General features: G+C 40.0%; 1 protein-coding gene across 8 annotated transcripts in view; it reads left to right on the forward strand.

Moving 5' to 3' along the window:
* FAM118B (family with sequence similarity 118 member B) overlaps window positions 1-16,506 on the forward strand; it is a 50,156-nt gene that overhangs the window by 3,807 nt on the left and 29,843 nt on the right. For 2 of the 8 annotated variants that reach the window (XM_059184450.1, XM_059184467.1), the window contains 2 exons: window positions 13,923-13,988; window positions 16,083-16,125. The exons of 2 other annotated variants lie outside the window; for them this stretch is intronic. The gene's annotated coding sequence lies outside the window, so the exon portion shown is untranslated. Of the gene's footprint in view, window positions 1-13,922; window positions 13,989-14,060; window positions 14,082-16,082; window positions 16,126-16,506 lie in introns of those variants that run through there. 4 more of the 8 variants (XM_059184420.1, XM_059184439.1, XM_059184402.1 and 1 more) reach the window with 3 other exon arrangements.

The following is a 16,506-nucleotide window of genomic DNA, read 5'->3' on the forward strand; positions in this document are numbered from 1 at the left end:
TTTATATTTGAAGATCTTACTTACCCTTACAAAGTGACCTTTCTAAAAGTTTTTAAAAAGTAGTTAACTGGTGAAGAGATGGGAAATGCTTTTGTCATAATGTTTTGACGTTCTTAGATTACAGGCAGTTTTGCTCTGCCTATTTAGAGAAAATACAGAGAATTTTTTTAAATAGTTTATGTTTTCCATTATAAAAGTAATAGAGAAAATGTGTGGAGGGGGGAGAAAATCTTTCATAGCTCTGTTTCCCAAATACTGTTAATATCATGTTTTTTCTAGTTTTTTTAATCATGCATTTTTTTCTTAATTGTAAATTTCAAACATTTATACAAGTAGAGAAAATAATGAACCCCATGTTTCCATCCACCAGCCTCTACAACCAACCAGCACAGGGCCACTCTTGTTCTGCACCCACCCTGACCTCCCAGATGATGTTGAACCATCTGTAAACACTTCAGTGTGTGTGTCTGTAAAAGATAAGAACTGGTTTTTAACAAAACTACAATACCATTATCACACCTTTCTTAGTATCACTAAGCAAGGAGTCAGTGGACAAATTTTGCAGCTGGTCTCTCTTTTTAAGTAGTTAATTTGTTTGCATCAGGATTCGAGAAAAGCCCTCACATCATGCATGCTCTTTTAATTAGAAAAATAAAACTGGGCATTCAGAAGGGACATGCAGCCTGTACTTAAGGATGTTCAGAGCGCACTGGCTCAGAGCTTGCACTGTGGATTCAGAAAGATGGTTTCAGAATCCTGGCCCTGCAACCTGCTATCTCTTTAACCTTGTGCAGGTTACTTAACCTCTCTCTCTTGAGCTTCTTTGTCTTGTGAAACGTAGATAGTGTCTGCCTTAGGACTCCTGTAAGGATTAAGTGAGTTCATGCAGGTTAAAGCGCTTGTGTAGAACTTAGCACATGGTTAAGGCCCCAAAAATATTAGGTACGTCCTGCATACCAGTATAGCACCAGGTTCATAGATTGTTAAGTAAGCCTTCAATAGGGTAGGAATCAAGAGATAAGGAATTTAGCCTAATTCTGCCACTTAGGTGACTCACTTTAGTGTTTTGGACCTTAAATTTGTCACCCCAAAAAGCAGGTGTGGTGAAGAATTAGATGATTTCTCAAATTCCAGTGCTTGCCAGAAGTAAGGCAGCGTGGTATTTTGAGCATGAGCTTTGAAAACACTGGGGTTTGCACAAGGCTTTGTCATTTACAAGCATTTATTCTCAGCCTCCGTTTTTCCATATGTGTCACATAATTAGTAATACCTAATAGTATTGTTGCAGTTATCAACAAGATCAATATATGGGATGCCTAGCATGTAGAAGGTACTCAAGTTATTAGCATTTCGTGGTTATAAATTAAAATAAGATCATTACATGAGAGCATTTTCTATACATTGGAAGAGTGAAGATGGAAAACCATGGTTCTAGAACATGAACGATATAAAACTGTGGGACTATTCAACCATGTGGTTGGATAAAAGCCAGATGATGTCAGGATCTCTATAGAAATTCAAGAAGGTATTTGCAACAGATAGTTGCTCAAGTTGAATAAATCTATTTTCTGCATTTGAAAATTTGAACAATAGTAAGTTAAAGATTAGATTGTTGTTTGTGTGTGTTTCAGTTGTTAATGATTGGAATATACTGTAAGCGTTTTATTCTAATGATATTGTTGCGTTAACGAAAATCATCTCCACTGTTAATAGGAGAGCTGCACTGTTATAACTGAGTTAGAAAACCAAACCCACGCTGGAGTTTACTGATTCCCATGTACTAGGCAGCATTTCCCCAACTTGCTTGATGGGGAGAACCGCCATCGTACCTTTAAATCTACACATCCCTCCTCTAGAAATTTTGATTCAGGAAAATGTTGAGTTAAAAGCTCAGGAATCTGTTGTCCTCACTCCTTCCCGCTCAACAAGGCCTCCAGCTAAAAAGTTCATTTGTTTATGGATAGACTGGAAGAAAGGTTAGGTTAGTAAAGCATGTAGAAAGAAAAATGGCAGATTTTAAATGTTGCTATTTTTTCCCTTCTTATTTTGTTTTTTGTTAAAGTAATCAACATACATGGTTCAAAGAAAGAGTACTAGAAGAATGGGGTGGGGGGCGGTCCCTCCATTCTCCCCACCTCATAATCTCGTTCTTTAGAGGCAACCACTCCGTTATTTTGCTCTTTTCTCAGGCATTATCTTCATATTTTTAAATCATTTCATATGTTATGTCTTGCTTTTTTCTCCCCCAGTGATTAGCCTGTTGAGCTTGATGATCTGTCTCAGATCCTCTCTTGTGTTTAGGTTGACCTTTGACTGTTTTTTTCACATACGTGCATACTGTTAATTTTTTCCCAGATGCTCCAACATAATTGCCACATTCTTATCAGTAATATTTTCCATGAGCTCAGATGTGTCACTTGATGTTTCCAATGGAGAACTATTCAGGTATCATTCAGGAACTACCTTTGTCCTCTCTCCTCATGGGCTGTCACCCATGACCCATTTCTTGGCTTGCCTCTTTATTTCCTAAGAAGTATTTGAATGCCCATAATACTTGTCTGGTAGTTTGGAAATGTTATAGAATTCTAGGTTGGAAGTAATTTCCTCTCCGAATTTTGAAGGAATGATTGTGCTGTCTGGTGTCTGTAATTTCTCTAGAGACGTAGCAATCAAATCCTTTTTTATGAGACCTTGTTTCATTGGTTTTTTTCTTTTCTCTCTTACTAGAAGCTTTGAGAATATTCTATCCCTGGTGTTCCGGGCTTTCTTAATGAGGTACCAAAGTATGGGACTTTCCTCATCTACCGTTCTGGTTCTCAGCGGACCCTTTCATCCTGGAAAGTAATGTCCTTCCATTCTGGGACATTATCTTCTTCTATTTCTCTGATTTCCCCCTCCTCCCCTCTTTTCTTTTTCTTTGATCCCCTTTTGTAACATCCATTCTTGTTATATGGCACTGGTAGCTTCAAAGAGGACCCATTAAAGTTTTTCAGTTTTTGGTCTCTGCATTGGAGCAGCTTTCCATAGTCAGTTGCTAGAATGAATATCAGCCCCCCCCCCAAAATGGCAAGCCCCTGCATGTAATGAGAACTTAGTGCTTCACCCCACGGTTTTACAGAGCCCATTAAGCCATGTCCAGCAGGACTGGGGATGGTCCAGCCATCTGCTCTCTCCCTCCTCAGTCTCATTCACCCTCATTCCCTCACTGCCCTCACTGCCCTCAGGCACTAGAAATGTACTGCTGCTTTCTTTATTCTACTGTAGAAGCACCTGCTACTGCTCTTTTGATGAATCTATAGGCTATTTGAGTACTGTTAAAAAATTAATCTTACTCAGATGAAGGAAGAAAAGTTGAAAGAAAAAAATGAAAAGAAAGATTTATAGGTAATGCAGAAAATTCCTTGTAAAAGCAGGGGCAAACTCTAACAAATACAGTTTTCTGAACTGATGAGTGTGAAACCAGCAGGCTTGCACTTCTTCCAAGAGTTTTTCTTGAAAACCGCTTTTCTCCACGGAAATCAAAATATCAGTGGTCATTAACACCAGGTGGGATTACAGGGTGGTTTTCATTTGCTCTTTGTACTTTACTGTACTTGACATATTTCCGACGGGGCCTACTGGGGACCTTTTCCTTTGCTAGTCAAGGAGGAGAGGTGCTTTCTTTTCCCTGATAAAGTGTCCATGTCCCTTGGGCTCTAGCTGCTCAGCCCTCTGTCGCTGCTCCCACCAGTGAGCCCCTCCCTCCTTGCACTGACCTCCTTTGCTCTTTAACAAAGTATGTTTTTAGGTCTTCCTAACCTGTTTTCCTCTTACCTGTTTCTTTCCTCAGGTACTTTTACTGGCTACTTTTTAAGACTGATGCTACCTGCGCAGCAAAGCAGTGTTTTTAAAGTCGTTCGTTCGAACTTTGCCTGAGCTTTCTAGTTGTGGTGGCCCCTGTAGCAGATCATAGCTCCTTTTTTTTTAGCTTTCAGATTCTTGGTTCAGGACCAAATAATGCATTCATCTCTCAGTTCATTTCCAGGTCAAAGAGATTTTTTTCAGTTCATTTTTATTAGGAAAAAGCAAATATCCTGGAAAGAATATCAAGGTAGACTAAGGTTACAAGCTTAAACCTCTCCCTTGAGTTGCCTTTCATCAATCATTCTCTTGCTCTTAATGATGATCGAAATTGACTTACAAGCGCATTCGTAAAGTATATTCTTTCAAAATCAATAAATACTTGCATTGGCCTTGAAACAGAAGGAGGGAAATAATCACATAGCCCTGTGACCCAGAGATTATTTCTGCCAGTCAGAGACCTAACAACACATGATAAGATACAGATTGTTGAACTGTTTTTTGACCTTTAAGTCTGAAGTATGTCTGAAAGTATGTTTGAGTTGTGAAGGGCTGCGTAATCCAGGTGTCTCCTGGGTTGCAAACGCAGGAGAGGTCTGAGCTGGGAGATTGAGATAAGGAAGACCTTAGCATTTAGTTGGTATTCTAAGCCATTGGAGTAGCTGGTAGGGGTGGGGAGAGTATGTGAAGTGACCGGATGGAGAGCCTAAAGCAGTTTGCTGAGGACCCTGAATATTTGGGGATGGGACAGAGGAAGAAGAGCTTACCCCAGAGAGACAGGAGGAGATTCAGGAAAATCCGATATCCAGAAGAGAATGGAGTTAAATGTCAGATACTTCCAAGACCTAAAGGAGGATGAATACTAATTATTTCACTGAATTTTCCCATGGTGGTATCTATCTCCAATAAAGCTTTTCTTGATCTCCCTTGAGCACAGTTGTTGATCTTTCCTGTACCTCATGCAAGTATATTAAACCTAGCACAAATGTGTTATAAATATTTGTTTACAGTTCTATTTCCCTTTAAAGGCATGGCCCTTGGGGCGCCTGGGTGGCTCAGTGGGTTAAGCCTCTGCCTTCAGCTCAGGGTCCTGGGATCGAGCCCCGCATCCGTCTCTCTGCTCAGCGGGAAGCCCACTTCCTCCCTCTCTCTGCCTGCTTCTCTGCCTACTTGTGATCTCTGTCAAATAAATTAAATAAATCTTTAAAAAAAAAAAAGTCATGGCCCTTCAGGTTTTGATCTTAGTCATCTTTGGTGAGACCATATTCCATTGTGTGTTCACAATGTGGACTTCAGGTGCTCGCTTCGGCAGCACATACACAATGTGGACTTCAGCCTCCCAGTGTGTTAATAGCTAATGCGTTAATAGCTGTGTGACCCATAGCAAATTATTTAGCATCTGTGTGCCTCAGTTGCATTATCTATGGTATCTGTGGTATGTGATAATACTAGTGTCCACTTCATAGAAGAGTGAGCATTTGTAAAGCGTAGACAACAGTGCCTGGCTCATTGTAAATACGATATAGTGTTTATTGGCGGTGAGGGGCGTGTGGTAATAGTAATATTGTTAGCATAGTGCCTGGCATTTAATGGGTAGTTGAATGTGAAAATTCAACAGTTTGAGACTAATACAATGCCTGTCATTCTAAACTGTAAGCATATACAGAATGTAGTCATGATCAGGCCATAGGAAAACTGTACAATAGAAGTGGACAGGGTATATGCTGTGGTGAGTGCTGCGAAGTGTGTAAGCCTGACAATTCACAGACCGGTACCCCTGGGGCAAATAATACATTATATGTTAATAAAAATAATTTATAAAAAGAAGTGAACAAAAAATTTTTTTAAAGATTTTACTTATTTATTTGAGAGAGAGAACATAAGCAGGGGGAGTAGGAGAGGGAGAAGCAGTCTCCCCGCTGAGCAGGGCGCCCAGTGAGATGTGGGGCTTATCCTAGGATCCATGGATCATGACTCAAGGGGAAAGCAGACTCTTTTTTTTTTTTTTTTAAGATTTTATTTATTTATTTAACAGAGAGAGAGATCACAAGTAGGCAAAGAGGCAGGCGGGGGCGGTGGGGCGGGGAAGCAGGCTCCCTACTGAGCAGAGAGCCAGATGCAGGGCTCCATCCCAGGAACCTGAGATCATGACCTGAGCTGAAGGCAGAGGCCCAACCTACTGAGCCACCCAGGCACCCCAGAAAGCAGATTCTTAACAGACTGACCACCCAGGTACCCCAAAAGTGGACAGAATTAAGTGCACATAGCTTTGTTTTATGAAGCAAATCTATAGGCTTTTCCCAAAAGTATTATGTAATCTTAGTTTTTTTTCATGTAGTGGGGAAGGAGAAAACCAAAAGATGAAGATTTCCAAAGCAGGTGAGAATTTCTATGTGTAGCATTGAAAATTAGTCTTAAACAGGTGGGTGGTGGAGCTCAGTCACAGGTTTTGTTTGGCATGAAAGATGCAACACTTCAGCTTGATCCATTCACTCTGTTTCTACAGCTTATAAAATTAAAAGTATCTGTTGATCTCTTAGACCTCAGATTAACTCATAGTGGGCATATACTCTTTCAGTCAGCAAGTGAGCATTTAACTGCGCCGTCTAGACACTTACTGTTTAACAGAGAACGTGTTAGGGGCTGGGGATAGGATGATAAATAAGACAGACTGTACTTGTCCTAAAAGAGGACAATTATTCTTATGGGAGAGGCCTGTCATTGCAAGTGTTAAGAGATGCAGATAAGGAGCAGAAGTGTAAATGGGGTTGAAGGGGGTGGGTAAGCAGACTCCATGAGGTAACAGGTAAGCTGAGGCTTCAAGGATGGGAGGAAGGCAGAAATACTGGGAATATATACCACCCTAAGCCATGTTCTGTGCGTGAGCTGGGAAAGTGTGTGTGTCCTATGTGGCTCTAGAGCCTGGCGAATGAGGGAGAGGGGTGGGTGGGGTGTTAGAAAGAGGACTGCTGGTGTCAGATCAAGCTGGGTCTTGTAGCCATGATGTGAGGAGTTTCATTTTTATTAACCACAGTGAGAAGCCATTGAATGTTTTTAAACTGTGAGTCAATCCTATTTGTGTTTTGAAATCCCTTTTGCCTCTGTATAAGCTTTTCTTTTTCTCCAGTCGTGCATAAAGAAAGCACTTTAGATAGATTTAATACATAAAATACAGAAACTGATTTCTTAGTCTTGAAATACGGATGTCCTGGAGTCATTTGCCAGAAAGAGTCCTTGCCTTAAGAATCAGTTTACATCTTAGATGTCAGAAACTTGAGTCACAAAAATAAAATGATTTATATATAAAATGTTCAGTTAGTGTCAGAGGATAGTCTTAAAACCTTAATTCTGAAATCCTTCTGTTGCCGGCTAGAATCAGATTACTGTCACTGACTGTTATGATCATTACCATATCTGGAAAATGATAGTCTGGATGTGGATTTGCTGTGCAACACCATGTGTTATCTGTAGTACAGGAAATTTTTTCTTGTAATTCAAATCATGAGCAACATTTTGCATTTGAGTTGGTTTAGTCAGTAAAATCTGAACGTCTACCGTGTGCCAGGTACTATTCTAGGATCTTTTTTTTTTTTTTAAGATTTATTTATTTATTTGACAGAGAGAGATCACAAGTAGGCAGAGAGGCAGGCAGAGAGAGAGAGGGAGAAGCAGACTCCCTGCTGAGCAGAGAGGCTGATGTGGGACTCAATCCCAGGACCCTGAGATCATGACCTGAGCCAAAGGCAGAGGCTTAACTCACTGAGCCACAAGGGCGCCCAAATACATGGAGTCTATCTTTTTCCTTAGGATTTTATTTATTTGACAGAGTGTGCACACAAGCAGGGGAAGTGGCAGGCAGAGGGAGAGAGAGAAGCAGGGCTCAATCCCAGGACCCTGGGATCATGATCTGAGTCAAAAGCAGGCACTCAGTAGACTGAGCCACCCAGGCAGCCCTCTGTTCTAGGATCTTGGGATATATTGTGAACTAAACAAAGATTCCTACCTTTGAAAAGCTTACTTCCCAGGAGGCACATGACAAATAATGAACATAATTAGTATATTTATTATGCTTGTCATAAATGTAATTAGCATGTTAGTGGTATGGGCTTTAAAATAAAAATAAAATGGTTAGGGGAGCCTGGGGAGCTCAGTTGGTTGAGCATCTGACTCTTGTTTGTGGCTCGGGTCATGATTGCAGGCTCATGGGATTGAGCCCTGCGTTGGGCTCTGTGCTCAGTGCCGAGTCTGCTTGGGATTCTCTCCCTCCCCCTCTGCCCTTACCCCTGCTCATGCACATGCTCTCTCTAAATAAATAAAATCTTTAAAAAGTAGAGCAGCTAATGCATTAAGTGGAGAGGTGGCACATTTAAGTAGGGTGTTTGGGCTAGCATCATTGAGAAGGTATGATTTGAGCAAAAACTTGAAACTTGGAAAAAGCATACCAGGCAGAAGGAACGACCAATACAAACAAAAGACCCTAGACCAGAGTGTACCGGGCCTATATGAGTACCAGGAAGGAGACTAGTGTGTCCAGAGAGAGGGATGGAGTTCCTTGGCTTTCTAGGAAGGAGTTTCTCCTCAGTCAATTTCAAAGAAGTTCATAAGCCAAAAATACATGATACCATGATAGGACTAAGAATTTCCATCCTGTGAATGTTCTGTAGATGGTAGTCGATGAACACCTACACTCATGTCGTGAATTAGATAATTCCAAAGTAACACAAAATCTAAGTTCATTTCATAGAGCAGCTGAACATACAAAAATCTCTTATTCTGTGAATAAGAAATGATGTTGGATCACATGCTCTTAAGACCTAGCATTTAGTAAAAGCTTAAACTTTCCTGTTCCAGTTTATAGGTCTCCAGGTTGAAGCCAAAAGCCTTTGTTCTGTAGCAAAGAATGGCAGGGGTGCCAAAGGTTCTTGTCTCTAGAAGGAGCAGGGATAGTCTTGGGCTTAGGAAATCCTTAGGGAAACTGCCCTTTAAGAGCAGGTTTGGTTTACTTCCCTTATTTCTTCCAAACTCAGTAGCTGTAAATCCTTTTAACATTTTTAATTAGGTGGTCTCATTTTCTAATTTTCTGTTTTTTGATTTTGTGAAGTTTTCCTTGTGTTTAAGAGTTTCCAGTGTAGGGCGCCTGGGTGGCTCAGTGGGTTAAGCCGCTGCCTTTGGCTCAGGTCATGATCTCAGGGTCCTGGGATCGAGTCCCGCATCGGGCTCTCCACTCAGCGGGGAGCCTGCTTCCTCCTCTCTCTCTCTCTGCCTGCCTCTCTGCCTACTTGTGATCTCTCTCTGTCAAATAAATAAATAAAATCTTAAAAAAAAAAAAAGTTTCCAGTGTAAATCATCACGCTACATTCATAAGGTCCTAATCAATGATAATCTAGTAGAGTATTGCCTAAGTCCCCTGCATGCCGGGTGGTTTACATTGGTGCGTGGGTTCAGTGCCCTGTGTTTCAGACACACTGTGTGCTTTGTAAAGACCCAATTTACCCAGTGCGATCACTGGGTTGTTCCAGCCATACCTGCCATAATCTTTTCCCATGCCTCTGAATTTTACTTTTCATAGAGTATTTTTTTTATAAATTTTTAATTCTTTTTCATCGATTCCTTTCCCAATTTGTCATTTTGTTGTTGTTTTGGGGTGGGTTTTTTTTTTTTTTTTTGAGTCCTATCTGTGCATTGCTGTACATTGTTTCTACGCTAGTTTCCCACAAAGTTGAAGTTGAAGTAAGACCACTAAAGAAAATGCTCAGACACATGGGTATTTGACCTGCTGAAGCAAAACATTCTACAGTTGACCTTGAATAATGCAGGCTTGACCTACATGGATCCACTTATATGTAGATTTTTTTTTCATCATGATAAGTGTACTCTTTAATCCTTATTCCCAATTTTACTCCTCCCCTCCTCTCATCTGGGTACCATCAGTTGTTTCTCTATAGTTAAGAGTCTGTTGGGGTGCCTGGTTGATTCAGTTGGTTAAGCATCAGACTCTTGATCTCAGCTCAGGTCTTGATCTCAGGGATGTGAGTTCAAGCCCAGAGTTGGACTCCACGCTGGATGTGGAGCCTCCTTAAAAAAAAAAAAAAGAAGTCTGCTTCTTGGTTTGTCTCTTTTTTTCCCCCTTTGCTTTTTTTTTTTTTTTAATATTTTACTTATTTATTTATTTGACAGAGATCACAAGTAGGCAGATAGGCAGAGAGAGAGAGAGAGAGGAGGAAGCAGGCTCCCCACTAAGCAGAGAGCCCAATGCGGGGCTCGATCCCAGGACCCTGGGATCATGACCTGAGCCAAAGGCAGAGGCTTTAAACCACTGAGCCACCCAGGCACCCCTGTTTTGTTTTTAAATTTCACGTGAGTGAGATCTTACGGTATTTGCCTTTCTTTTACTGCCTTATCTTGCGTAGCATTATATTCTCTAGCTCTGTCCATGTTGTTGCAAATGGCAAGATTTGATTCTATATGATTGAGTAATATTCCATTTTATGTATATACCGTTTCTTCTTCATCAGTTCCATTATTGATAGACATTTGGGCTGCTTTCATTGTTTGGCTGGTGTAAATAATGCTGCAGTAAACATAGTGGTGCATGTATCCCTTTGAATTCGTGTTTTTGGATAAATATCCAGTACTGCGATTACTGGATTGTAGGGTAGTTCTATTTTTAATTTTTTGAGGAACCTCCATACTGTTTTCCACAGTGGCTGCAGCAGTTTGCATTCCAACCAACAGTGCAAGAGGGTTCCTTCTTCTCCACATCCTTGCCAACACTTGTGATTCGTGTTTTTGAGTTTAGCCATTCTGACAGGTGTGAAGTGATTATCTCATTGTAGTTTTGATTTACATTTTCCTGATGATGAGTGACGCTGAACATCTTCAGTGTGTCTTTGGCTCTCTGTATGTCTTTGGAGAAATGTCTGTTCATGTCTTCTGCCTATTTTTAATTGGATTGTTTTTTGGGTGTTGAGGTGTAGCAGTTCTTTATATATTGTGGGTTCTAATCCTTTTTGGACTTGTCATTTGCAAATATCTTCTCCCATTCAGTAGGTTGCATTTCAGGTTTGTTGGTTGTTTCCTTTCTTGTGAAGAAACTTTTTATGCTCATGTAGTCCCAATATTTATTTTTGCTTTCGTTTCCCTTGCCTCAAGAGACATATCTAGAAAAATGTTACAGCCAGTGTCCGAGAGATTACTTCCTGTGTTCTCTTCTAGGATTTTTATAGTTTCAGATCTCACATATATGTCTTTAATCAATTTTGAGTTTATTTTTGTGTGTGGTGAAAGAAAGCAGTCCACTTTCGCTATTTTGCATGTGGATGTCCAGTTTTTCCAACACTGTTTATTGAACAGACATTTTCCCATTGTATATTCATTTTTCCTTTGTCAAAGATTAATTGACCTTATAATTGTGGGTTTATTTGGGGGTTTTCTGTTCTATTCCATTGATCTATGTGTCTGTATTTGTGCCAGTACCATACTGATTTAATTATTACTGCTTTGTAACATAATGTGAAATCTAGGGTTGTGGTATCTCCTATTTTGTTTTTTCTTTTTCAAGATTGCTTTGGCTGGGCGCCTGGGTGGCTCAGTGGGTTAAGCCACTGCCTTCGGCTCGGGTCATGATCTCAGGGTCCTGGGATCGAGTCCCGCATCGGGCTCTCTGCTCAGCAGGGAGCCTGCTTCCTCCTCTCTCTCTGCCTGCCTCTCTGCCTACTTGTGATCTCTCTCTCTGTCAAATAAATAAATAAAATCTTTAAAAAAAAAAAAAAAAAAAAAAAAAGATTGCTTTGGCTAATTTGAGTCTTTGTGGTTCCATACAGATTTCAGGATTGGTTATCCTAGTTCTGTGAAAATTGCCTTTGGTATTTTGGTAGGGATTGCAATAAATCTTTAGATTGCTGTGGGTAGTGTAGACATTTTAACAATATTTATTCATCCAACTTGAGCACGGAATGTCTTTCCATTTTTTTGCATCATCTTGAAATCCTTTCATCAGCGTTAAATAATTTTCAGAGTACAAGTCTTTCATCTCTTCGGTTAAGTTTATTCCTAGGTATTTTAATTTTTGGTGCAATTTGTAAATGGAATGGTTTTCTCATATGCAGATTTGTTTTTTGTTTTTGTTTTAATTTTATTTATTTATTTGACAGACAGAGATCACAAGTAGGCAGAGAGGCAGGCAGAAACAGAGCGGGGTGGGGGAGTGGGAAGCAGGCTCCCCACTGAGCAGAGAGCTGGATCCTAGGAACCTGGGATCATGACCCGAGCCAAAGGCAGAGGCTTTAACCCACTGAGCCACCCAGTCGCCCCTGCAGATTTGTTTTTGATACAGTATACCATTGTAAATGTATTTTCTCTTCCTTGTGATTTTCTTAACATTTTATTTTCTCTTGCTTACTTTGTTATAAGAATATAGTATATAATACATTTAACATAGAAAATATGCCAGTAAGAAGCGGTTTTAAAAAAATTTGCAGGGCTTTTTCTCTTCTTCCTCACCCCAAAATTTAGTAGTCTACCCTCTTCTTTTTTTTTAAGGGAAAAGACTGCCACAGTTTTTAAGCCTCTAAAACCACATTTTTAAAGTTCCATTGCCATTCTTTTTTTTTTTTTAAAGATTTATTTATTTGTTAGAGTGTGTGTGCTGTTGGGAAGTGCAGAGGGAGAGGAAGGGAGAGAGAATCCCAAGCAGACTCTGTGTGGAGTGCAGAGCCCCACGTGGAGCTCTGGGCTCCACACAGAGCCGACATGGAGCCGACGTGGAGCCAACGTGGATCCTGGGACCAGAAGATCACTACCTGAGCCAAAGTCAGACACTTAACTGACTGAGCCACCTAGGCCTCCATTGCCCTTCTAAGTGGGAAATTTAAGAACCTGACATTTAGTAGATATTACAGCTATTATATGACAAAATCAGAAGATATTTAATATGGGTGCGCCTGGGTGGTTCAGTTGGTTAAGCATCTGCCTTTAGCTCAGGTCATGATCTCAGGGTCCTGGGATCGAGCCCTGCATCAGGCTCCCTGCTCAGTGGAAAGTCTGCTTTATCCTCTCCTTCTGCCCCGACCCCCCAGCTTGTGTGCACGCTCTCTCACTCTCTCAAATAAATAAATAAAATCTTTATTAAAAAAAGAAATTGAATACACTCAAAGCAAGTTTATGGTATTCTGATAAATGAGTTTTAAACATAATTAAGAACCTAAGATGGGTATCTATTCAATTATTTTTTATCTGTTTATGCACTTGAACATGAACTTGAAAGTAATGAATAAATTGGACTTGAGTGATTTCTCTTTGCTTATCTTAATGAAAAACATGTTATTTTCCTTTTAGTTAACTCTAAGAATAATTGTAGAATAAATCTACTTTGTATCTTATATTCTTTCCTTGGTTTTGCTGTTTAGTGGGGTTGGATTCCATGGCCAGTGTGGTAGGGACCTCAGAGGTGAACCACCTCAGACTGACCATGAATTCAGTTAATCAGTGTTAACATTCAGGTAAACTTAGGGTTTTTAATCATAACATTTGCCAGCTTTATGTTGTCAAAATATAACTTCTTTCTAAATTGTCAAATTCAGTACTGTTTGAAGTCAGAAATCCTCAAGAAAGTAAAAAGGGGGGAAGTGAGGTGGGATATTCTTTTTTTTTTTTTTTTAATTCTTAATAAACATTTTTATTTTTGTTGCTACAGAAAAGTCTTCCCTTCTTTAAAGCTGTTCAGATTTTAACTCAGAGAGAGATCCTCTATAATGATGAGATCTTCTGGGATGCCCAAACTTGGATGAATCTGCGTTTGTATGCAGCAGTATTGGGTCTTTTGGTATCTTTTGGTCTGAAAAGGAAGCCCTTGACAGTATTTGCCATACATAACCCACACTGTCTTCAGAGGAGGGATTTAGTTTTTAGAGATTCCCTAGAACATAAAATCTTGCCCTTGAAGATTTATTTAATTTCATTTTCAGTGAGTACCCATTTGTGAGTGCCATTTGTGATGTAATTGTGTGATTGTACTACTTGATACATGGAAAATATTTTATTAAAAAGTCTCCTTCCTTAGCAACATGTGTCATTGTTTTCAGGGTATACCTTCTCAGAAGCTTCACAGGAGGGAGAGCAGTGACAAGGAAGTTATCATTCTTTGCACGGTAAAATCATCAACTTAAGTCACCAGCTTCTAATTCAAATGAAATTTTAATTTGGATGTGTTACTGTTCCTTCTTGAAACAGTTTTGTTCCCAGTACGTGATATGTTACTTTGGTTTTATAATTGAAAATACCATGAAAACATGAAATATATACATGGAAACATCTGAGCTCTTTTTCCTGGAATATCAGCATGGTTGATCTTAGGACTTGAATTAAAAGATTTTCTGGGGGGGGGCGCCTGGGTGGCTCAATGGGTTAACCCTCTGCCTTCGGCTCAGGTCATGGTCTCAGGGTCCTGGGATCGAACCCCGCATGGGGCTTTCTGCTCAGCGGGGAACCTGCTTCCCACCCCCTCTCTGCCTGCCTCTCTGCCTACTTGTGATCTCTCTCTCCCCCTCTGTTAAATAAATAAATAAAATATTAAAAAAAAAAAAAAAAAGATTTTCTAGGGGTGCGTGGGTGGCTCAGTTGGTTGAGCATCTGTCTGCCTTAGGCTCAGGTCATGATCCCAGAGTCTTGGGATTGAGTCCTGCGTCAGGGTCCTTGCTCAGCGAGGAGTCTGCCTCTGCCTCTGCCTATCTTTCTCTCTCTCTCTCTCTGACAAATAAATAAAATCTTTAAAAAAGACTTTCAAGAATTTGGGGCAAACCTCTTATTCTTTAAAGTCTTTCAGAAACCTTCTTCTAATGAGGTCGTTCATATACTGCTCCTATATGGGTCAGTGTTTTGCTGGTAAAATATCAAGAGTAGGTAGTATCAGTCTGACATTTTATCAGTGACTAGTTACAACAGATTTTCAGGAAGTAAGTGTGATGCAGATCTTATCAGACAGAACACAGAGGCTGTCAGGCACATACAATTTAGATACGGAAGTAAGAGCAAACTGAGTTAAGCAGAGGTAGAGGAAATGCTTCAAGAGGGGGTACACAGGAATCCCGCCCTAGCGCATGTAGATATAATTCCTCTATATCAGTTCTGTCTGTATGTGTGTTAGAAGGAAGAAAATGGAAAATTTGTTTTATACACTGATAAGAAAGGGTGCAGCCTACATTATAGAACTGAATTCACCAATGACCTGAGTAAAACATTTGATTTGTTAATTGTCAACAAGCTGGTTGAGTACACTTTTGTAGGACTTTACACTGGATATCTCTTCCTCTCTCCCTCCCCCATAGTTGTTGAAAACCAGATGTGTTGGAATTAGTCCAAAAGCCACAACTAGAGGGATTTGGTTTCTTCCAAGTTGGAGGATGACTATCTTTTTCCCTTAAAAAATGAAGTTAACCCTTTTAGGTGTTTATGCTAGAGAAATAAGCCAGTCTTCATTCTAGTCACGGTCTTATTTTTTTAAAAACATGTTAAGTACATTATGATACCATTTTGGATTTTATTTTATCTTTTTAAAGATTTTATTTCTTTATTTGAGAGAAAGAGCAGAGACAGAGCACAAGCAGGCGGAGGGGCCGAGGGAGAGAGGAGGAGACTCCCTGCTGAGCAGGGAGCCCGGATGCTGGGCTTGTTCCCACACAGGACCCTGGGATCATGACCTGAGCCAAAGGCAGACCTTAACTGACTAAGCCACCCAAGTACCACCCTTTTATTTAATTATTTATTTTTAAAATAGAATGGGGAAAAGCATGCTGTAAATACAACTGATCTTTTAAGGCAAGAAAGGTACCACTTCCCCAAGCTAGTCATTTGTAAATCTTTTATTTCTAGGCAAAAATGTCATCATTAGAACTTTTCTCTCCTTTTGGTTTATTCCATCCACCCATAAACCAAGATGTATTCTGAGTTCCTTCTGGCCTGCCAGTTGTTTGTGCTGAATACCACACACTGGAAGCACAGGAAGAGACCTTACTCTGATTCTTGAACTAGAAAAGGAGCCAAATTTTGCTATCATTGCACCAACAAGATGCTAGGAAAGCAAGAGCTACTGTGATTTGCTAATGTTTTCAAATCCACAGGTCTGCTGGTTTATATGAATTTAATTTCAGTCTCCTAACCACCTCCTTTCTTCTTGTCCCTTTTCCTTGTTTCTTAATGGATTTTTCCCAAAACACTTGCCTTGATTTTTCCCTTTCATTCACCAGATGGAAGCATTCTATTTCCTGACAAGCTGACAGGTTTCAAAGTGTAAGTGTCCTTTCTTACATGCAGACTTGGGCCTTACAGAATTTAATGAGGTTGCTGTTACTTTTCTCAGCATTTAACAAATATCTGACTTTTATTTTGCTGAGCTCTCTTGCTTGGTCTTGAAGGATTTTTTGGTGGCTTTAGCAGTAATTGTGGTAACAAAGACACTGCCACAGGTAATTGCCTTTGTCTTGTGGTAGAAAAGCTTTTCCCACCTCTGCTGTACATAGCAAGTCCCACTGAAATGAAAAGCTCAAATAGTGATCACATAAAGAAGTTAATGTGTGAACTAGTTGATACATGTTAGGAATTCTTTATAAGATTTTCATAATCCGTGTGGAAGCTTTTTATAAGTAACTGCATGTTTTTTAGGGTAAACAC

The sequence above is a fragment of the Mustela lutreola genome, chromosome 1, assembly GCF_030435805.1.
Source record: "Mustela lutreola isolate mMusLut2 chromosome 1, mMusLut2.pri, whole genome shotgun sequence".
In the NCBI taxonomy this organism is placed as follows: Eukaryota; Metazoa; Chordata; class Mammalia; order Carnivora; family Mustelidae; genus Mustela; species Mustela lutreola.